Genomic DNA, 6,474 nt, shown 5'->3' on the forward strand with positions numbered 1-6,474 from the left:
AATCAGCTCAAGCAACATTTCTGAATTTCCAGTCCCAATCTGTCAGTGACCAGAGCTGTTGCTGGCCAGCACAGCAACTGGCAAAAATGAAAAGAAAAGAAAATAACTTTATAAATATGAACACATGTCCATGCATACAGGTGGGTGAACAGGAAAAGGGAAGTCACATAAATAAAGAAGCATCTCCACTTGTAAATAAAAAATCATTTGGCTGCATGGTGCCAGATGGTCCCTGACTTTGTTTAAAATGACTGTGGCCCTTGGATTGAGAAAGCTGGGAAGGGCTGATCCCAGTGTAGCACACGTGCAGCACATCTGGCACTGCACAGCAGACCTGTAAAGACCTGGCACTTGTCAACACATCAACTGGGATGCTCCCACTTTGCTCTGCCTGCTGCTGGCAGGGAGGGCAACAGCTCTGAGGCCTCACAGCCCCCTGAGGCAGTGAGGTGTGCTCTGCCTCTGCAGCCACTGACCTGGGCTTGAGTTTCTCTGTGGAGCTCTGTCACCACCAAACACACCCTTCTTGCTGGGTGCTCCTGCACTGTGAAAGGGGAGAGCAGAAGGTCCTGGGTATAAACCACAAACATAAAGCTCTTTAACTTTTCCAAGGCCTTTTTTCCTTTTTTGGTTTGCTGGCTTATGTGTATTTTCAAGCCTATCTGCATTTTGAGGCTTCATTCCTTTCTCTGCTTTACTCCTTTCTCTGCAAGCACCCAGGGGCTCAGTTCCACAAGACTGAAGGATGAGGTGGCCAGTGGGGCTGTGGTTCCCTCAGGAAGGAGCAGTGCTCGGTGCCCAGACATCACTGGAGCAGGGGACCAGGATCTGCTGCGAGTGGCACCTGTGCAGGGACAGCAGGAAAGGTGCAGAGATGCTCAAGGACTGACTGGGCCTGTGAGAGGGGCACAGATGTGGTGTGACAAGAGGCTTCACCCCAGAGGGGTGAGAATCTGGGGAGGAGGAGAGGGTGCTGCCTTTAGAAGGGAATGAAGGCTTGAAGTTATCCTGTGCCTATGGGGTTCTGCCTGTTTCTTGCAAGCAGGGGGCACATCTGCCCTTCTCCCTCTTGGCTTCCCAGTCCCCCAATCACTTCATGCCCTGGTTTTGGCTGGGATAGAGTAAATTTTCTTCTCAGTAGCTGGTACAGCGCTGTGTTTTGGATTTAGCAGGAGAATAATGTTGATAACACAGGGATGTTTTGGTTGCTGCTAAGTAGCGCTCACCTTAAACCAAGGACTTCTCTGTCTCCCATGCTCTGCCAGTGAGGAGCTGCATGAGAAGCCGTGAGGGACAGGACAGGTGGTCTGAATTAGCCAAAGGGATATTCCATACCATGGAACATCATGCTCAGTGTATAAACTGGGGGCAATTGTCTGTAAGGGGCAGGGGGCTGGGCTGGGCATCGGTCAGTGGGTGGTGAGCATTGGGCATCACCTGTTTCTCTTGGGTTTTATTCCTCTCCCACTCGTTTTCATTGTTGTTGTTAATATTATTATTTTCAATTATTAAACTGTTCTTATCTCAACCCACAAGGCTCACCTTTTCTTTTTGATTCTTCTCTACACTGTAGCAGGGAGGGGAATGAGGCAGCTGCGTGAGACTGTAGTTAAACCTCAACACTCCTGAACCTGTTGGACAGAATTTGGGAGAGAAACTGCAGGAGAAGCTATTGAAACAGTGATACCAACATCTGACAAGTTTTGTGCAAATTTGTGACTGTTCCCACTGAGGGAAAAGCAGGGATGTTGCAGGCTCTGGCTTGGCATCCGCTGCTGGGCTGATGGTCTGGTGCCTGCCCTGCCTGCTGCCCAGCCAAATGCTGAGGGACAGGGGAAGGAGGGTGGGTATTTAGGGACACAGACTTGTGGAGAAAACAAAGGGCTTGTGAGGCAAGAAGGTCTCTGAGAGGCAGAGAGGATCTGGGGTAGTGCAGAGGAGGAACTATAAAAATCAGGGATTATTGTGGCGTGGGTGGATGTGGGGATGCAGAGCCAGGAGGGGCAGGGACACCGAGCTGTCTCCAGCTGCCATGGACATGTTTTCCTCCTTCTGCAGGGAGAAGCAGGAGGAGGAGGGGAAGAAAATCTTGAATAGGTGTCACCTTTCTCTTCCCTCTTTATTGCCACCATGGTGTGATGAAATATTTTGTTTCTGGAGAAGTTTAACCTCCACTTCCCTACCAGCTTTAAGGGTTTCTTAAAATTAAGTTACCTGCACATGGCTGTAGGTGCCTAGCACTGGGTACCTGTACAGAAATATTTTTATGTGATGGTCTTATTTTTGCCCTGAGGCCTGTAAGATGTGATCTCATCCTAGTCATAGTAAAAGTGCTCATAAAAAGGATAAATAAACTCTAAATAAACTTCTTTTCTTTCTGCCATTGGGGAGTGACAAAATAATTCGTAAGGAAAAGGTTCTTTTTCACTGTTAATGTCCAGTTATAAATTCAGCCTCTGATGGGAATAGACAGGTATTTGGAGATGTGGATAATAAGCTGCTCAACAGATCTCTCTGGATCAAAGCCAGCTCTGCAGTGACATCTTACTGCTATTTTTAAAATATTTAAAAAATAAAAATGTATCAAAACATGAGAAATTCTGAGGCTGTGATTGCCAGGGCATCCCACAGCGTGAGGAGCCAGCAGCACTAGCACACAGCAATCACCCAATTTGGGGAGCTGGGGCCAGCACCCACCAGAGGAGACCTGGGGAGGTCTGTGGATGCCCTGGCCACACTCCCAGGTGCTGAGAGTCCCCTCCTCTGCTGGGGGAGCTGCATCTCCTCAGTAACCTCTCCTCCAACCTCCAAGAATGTGACACGTGCTGTAACTGCATTTGCATTATCCACTTCTGGTGGCTGAGGCACGAACTGTTCAGCGTTTATTTATTTATTTTTCAACAGGATGGAGGCAAAATTTTGCTGTATGCTGCCATCTGCTGTGGGTTTCATGTGATTATGACCATTTCAAATTGGTCTCTGGTAGAGATAACGCTGCCTAGAGTAAAGGTAACCAAATAAATGACACATGAAGTTGTATGAAAAGGATCTGAAACTCCCTTCCACTTGACCCCCTATGCAAAATGTCCTTCAAACAGTGGGAAACCTGCACGAAGGAACTATGATTTACTGGGGATTTTAAGTGCAAATTATGTCCTCTAAGTGCTTCATGCTGTGGTGTTTCAAGACATTCTTGCTGTTTTCTCTTCCCTTCTCGTTTTTCCTTCCCTCCCTGCCTTTCCCCTCTCACCTGAGAGCTCCAGGGGGACCATATTTATGGCTGGCAGCCTCAGAGCAGAGCTCTGACGTGGGTGCCTGAGGCAAGGCCAGGCTCCTGTCTCAGCTGCCAGCCCTGTGCCTGCCTTTACCTTGAGTAAATACGCTCCAGCATTATGAGGTGGGGAAATCAATAATCTTTTTTCCTCTTGCCCATTGCATTTTACAATTGCACTGCTCAGCTATCAAAGCTCTCTTCAGGGAAATGAATTGATGATGGAGTCAGTTTTCTTTTGATCAGGAAAAACTGGCCTGGTCATATTTTGACAACTCAAAAGATTGGTGCATTTTTACCTCTCCCCTGCCAAAAATGATGCAAACTATTCAAAAACTTACTCATATACCTGGTGTCGATGCTGGGGCCACAGCCTGCTCTCCTCTACTGGGGCTGGAGCCCCACCAGCAAGAGAACGTGTGACAAAAGCAACAAAACAAACTTGGAAGCCTCTGCTCATGTTAAATACATCAAAAGAGAGATTAAAGGCAATGATCAAGCGTGCTCTTTCAGTCCAGATAAGAACCACTTCCTTGTACCTTCCCTAAAGTCAAACACACCAAGTAAGCTCCTTTCTTACTGTGCTTTATGTAATCTGGGGCTCTTGGTGCCCACAACTCTGATACTGCTTCTTATAGGCCTTTTTGTTGAAGGGAATAAATTTGGCCTGCAGATTTGAAACCAGTGCTACGCTCACAGAGATGCTGGAGTGTGTGCAGCTTTCAGGGATCAAAACAGGTTGGAACCAGAACCAGCAGGATGCGCAGTGCAGCACTTAGAATGCCAGCTTCCAGCCTGCTTTGTTTGGATATTGGAGACACTCCAAAAAGTGAAGAGACTGATCTAATTTTTTGAAGCCTAATGTACAGTTCTTAAATTTGCATTTACAGATTTATGTGGATCTTGCCCTAAGAACAGAGCTGGGCAGATGCCCACTTCTGTGCTGGGATGTACCTGGTGCAGGATGTGTTAAAAGCATGTCAAAAGCAAGTTAAATGCATGTCACCTCTCAGAAGGCACTTTGGCTTCTTCAGACACCAAGCTTAGGCTCTTGTTTTTATGCTCATCTCTGTCTCTTTACAGAAATTTCCTATTCATTTGTACAACTCAAGTGAAAAAAAAAACAAAAGGGATTTTGGATTGGCCAAAGGAGAGTTCATCCATGTGATGTTTCTCAGAGTGTCTGGGAAAACTGCATATTGAATAAAAGTCACTTGTGGCTCATCCAAACTTACCACCTTTGTCTCAGTTTCCAGACTAAACTCTCGTGGTGACAGGAACAGATGATGAATGGCAAAGGAATTTTCCTTCACGTGCTGGACATTTCTTGCAGCGTCCAGCATGTGAAGAACATTGGGTTAATTTCCCAAGAGCCTGTGACATGTTGCTGCAAGGCAGTGCCTACGAGCAGGTTGTGTTCCTAAGGGTTACTGTGGTTGTAATTTAACCCTGTGCTACACCAGTGATGTGAGTTCACAAACCTGAGGCTGTTTCATCAGCCTCTTTAATAAGGTGGCAAATATACACTCCCCTAATATAAAGGTCTTAAACACTCCCAAGGTGTTTACCATGAAACCCCTAATCAGGATTAGTTAAACCAGAGCTGCCTTCAGCCCCACCTGGTTTGGCAGCCCTCTGTACCTGCACATGTGGTGTTGAAAATTATTTCTGTTGAATAAAGAGAAGAAACCCCAAGGAAAAGGAAAGGCTTGGTAGCCTGCCTTAAAAACTCTTTGAAAAGTTACTTTTTTGTCTACCAGTTCATTCCAGCTGTAATACTGAGTACCACTAAAGACCAGTTCATCAGTCCCACTTCTCTCTGAATAAAATTCAATGCCCATGTCCATACAAAACAACTCCCACAGCAAATGTCCTAAACCCCCAGGTATCTTCACCTGGCTTAACATAAAGAAACATGTTAATATTGTGATTATATTTATTTTAAAGCCTCTGGCATGAATATTATGGGCGTAAGGAGGGGGAGGAAAATCCAGCTGTAAGGAGGGACTCATATGGCAAAGGGGTTGGAGCTGGGTGATGTAAGGTCCCTTCCAACCCAATCCATTCCATGATTCTATGATTCTATATCCTGCCTGTGCATAATTAAGACAGCACAGCAAGGGGTTTAACAGAAATGAGAAGGAAAATTGAAGGAAGATTTTCAGGCTTGCTGGGCTGGGTCTACCTATAAGTGACTGTCATTGATCTGGGGGTCAATGTGGCTTTTGGTTGGGAGGATTTCAGCAGCTTTCCTCATTTTACACTGGATTTCTCTTTAATATAAAAGCAGACCACAATGGATACTTATCATACAGTCTTTTTATGGAAACACAAGAGTGCAAAAGGAATTTTCAGGGGTCCTTTCAGAAATATGAAATAACAACACTGTCAGCTCCAAGAGCAGCACCCCCTTCTCCAGACTGCTGGTAATACTAATGTTGGGCTGTGAAACTGTCATGATAACAAGCAATGAGCATTAAAACTCTTCTGAAAATGTCTCAGCTGCACAAGGTTTCAGCATACTTTGTTGTAGTTCTGTCATGTTTCTGTCAGTTGAAATTAATCACAGTTTCTGTGTCAGCTTTGCGATAATGATTCCCTCTTTTTTCCAGCAACATTCAACAACATTCCAACACTGCAGTTTCTTCAGTCAGGGTGAAAGGTTTGGGTGCAGTGTCCTGTGATATCAAGGTTTGTATCCACAGAACAATGTGGAGGCTGACAGTTCATGCAGATTTGCTGTTTTCTCTCAAATTTGACCTGATACGTTGCAGCAAAAATTAAGTTCTGTTTCTGCCGGCACTTTCTTGCAGCAGTGGTGATGCAAATACTGATTTAGAAGCACACAGACTGCATCCAAAACCACATCTTAAGCAGATCACCAGCACTTGATCAGATGGTAAGATCAATTTTGGTTGATATTGGAAAGCTCTGACAATATTATCCATTATTCGGCGATCAATTCTAAAATTGACAACTTCCACCCTGGGATTTTTACAAAGGGCAAGTATCAAACAATCAAGAATTTGCCAGCCTAAAAATAGCTGAGGCTGTTACATTAAATTGGAAATCAGGAAACCACAGCAGCACTTCAGGTGTTTTGTCCTTTGTCTGGCTGGTATCAGTCCATCCATCGATGGTGTCACTAATAGGCACGAAGAGTGAGGGATCTGTATTGTCCCATCAGCAGAGAAAGGGAGGGA

The sequence above is a fragment of the Aphelocoma coerulescens genome, chromosome 1 (genome assembly GCF_041296385.1).
Source record: "Aphelocoma coerulescens isolate FSJ_1873_10779 chromosome 1, UR_Acoe_1.0, whole genome shotgun sequence".
NCBI classification, from domain to species: Eukaryota; Metazoa; Chordata; class Aves; order Passeriformes; family Corvidae; genus Aphelocoma; species Aphelocoma coerulescens.